This window comes from Drosophila willistoni (genome assembly GCF_018902025.1).
Source record: "Drosophila willistoni isolate 14030-0811.24 chromosome XL unlocalized genomic scaffold, UCI_dwil_1.1 Seg142, whole genome shotgun sequence".
In the NCBI taxonomy this organism is placed as follows: Eukaryota; Metazoa; Arthropoda; class Insecta; order Diptera; family Drosophilidae; genus Drosophila; species Drosophila willistoni.
The window spans coordinates 5,442,497-5,444,799 of NW_025814053.1; positions in this window are offsets into that span (position 1 = coordinate 5,442,497).

Below are 2,303 nucleotides of genomic sequence, written 5' to 3' on the forward strand. Positions count from 1 at the left end.
TGCACACCGTACAGCCAGATTGAAGCAATGCAGTGCACGTAAACTGCTCTTTTGGCCCTGAGCGACATAGTGCTTTTCCTATTAATCAGCCACCTTAATTGCTGCATTCCATTCTTTGGCCACATTTTTTGCTGTGGCTTTAAGATGTTGGCCAAAGGTAAGGCGTTTATCGAGAGTTACGCCTTTTAGTTGCATAGCCGGTGTGTTGTCTCTGAGCGTGTTTAGTGTGTAAAAGGGATTTTTAGTCTTTTGTGCGTTGACTTTTAAGTTCCATCGCTTACACCAAGCTGAGAACGTGTTGAGATACTCCTGCATACAAAAAGCTGCCCCAGAGCGACATTTCGAGCTGTATTTTGTTAAATGGTTTAAAAAACGAATTCTTTGACTGCGTATTACATACTTAAGGGAGCAAGTTTTTCTTTTACTAGTAGGTAATTTGAAAATTTTTTGAAAATTGATTCTTTTTGAGAATGACGCCATTTCAAAATATGTTAAATTTTGATCACATTCAGATATAAATTTTTGAAATTGGTTAGAAATCAACCAAAATACAGTCTAAGCAAAGAGAATAGGAGGATAAAAGGATAATTGTTAGCATAGACTTCAGAGGATATTCAAACTGTAAAGTGCGAGTATCCGAAATTTGGCATCTGGCAACACTATCTCAAAATTGTACAGCTTCTTTTAGCCGGAAATAGCTACTTTTAGTTATAATCCCGCTAAAAACATAATTTTCCTTTTGCTAATTACACATAATAAATCGACAAGGCACACCTGAGGTCGTGATCGTGGAATTTTTCTCTATCGTTTGATATCAAATTTATGTAATTTAAAAAATTAAAAAAATTTCAGTGTGTTGCCATGCATTTTTCGTTGTGAACGACTACAGTCACACTATTTTGTTTTTTTTTTTGTATTGCTTCATTTGTCAAGTAGGCTGTGGCTTCAACTGGCATAAATAGATGTATTTTGTGGCATTAATATCATTCATTTGGGCGGCCCAGCAGAGTCAGCATCTATTATTTTCCTTAATTTTTCGCATCACATTAAAATTATTAAAGACATGATCTTTAAACAGATGAATTTTGTTTATTAGGTTCAACGGACAGTACATTTTGAATTCTACTATTTTCCTTATTTTTTCGCATCACATCAAAATTTATTGAAAAATAGTTAATACTATTCCAGTCCACAACGACAAATCATATAAAGTGACTCAAATTAACACTTGAGCAAATGCAGGGAACATTTCATTTTAGAGTCCATCCCGTCTGAATGCTTCAAATATGAAGACATGATCTTTAAACAGATGAATTTTGTTAATTAGGTTCAACGGACACTTCATTTTAGAGTCCATCCCTTCTGAATTCCACTATTTTCCTTATTTTTTCGCATCCCATTAGAATTTATTGAGAAATAGTTAATACTATTTCAGTCCACAACGACAAATCATATAAAGTGACTCAAATTAACACTTGAGCAAATGCAGGGAACATTTCATTTTAGAGTCCATCCCGTCTGAATGCTTCAAATATGAAGACATGATCTTTAAACAGATGAATTTTGTTAATTAGGTTCAACGGACACTTCATTTTAGAGTCCATCCCTTCTGAATTCTACTATTTTCCTTATTTTTTCGCATCCCATTAGAATTTATTGAGAAAGAGTTAATACTATTTCAGTCCACAACGACAAATCATATAAAGTGACTCAAATTAACACTTGAGCAAATGCAGGGAACATTTCATTTTAGAGTCCATCCCGTCTGAATGCTTCAAATATGAAGACATGATCTTTAAACAGATGAATTTTGTTAATTAGGTTCAACGGACACTTCCTTTTAGAGTCCATCCCTTCTGAATTCTACTATTTTCCTTATTTTTTCGCATCCTATTAAAATTTACTGAAAAATAGTTAATACAATTTCAGTCCACAACGACAAATCATATAAAATTACTCAAATTAACACTTGAGCAAATGCAGGGAACATTTCATTTTGGAGTCCATCCTGTCTGAATGCTTCAAATATGAAGACATGATCTTTAAACAGATGAATTTTGTTAATTAGGTTCAACGGACACTTCATTTTAGAGTCCATCCCTTCTGAATTCTACTATTTTCCTTATTTTTTCGCATCCCATTAGAATTTATTGAGAAATAGTTAATACTATTTCAGTCCACAACGACAAATCATATAAAGTGACTCAAATTAACACTTGAGCAAATGCAGGGAACATTTCATTTTGGAGTCCATCCTGTCTGAATGCTTGAAATATGAAGACATGATCTTTAAACAGATGAAT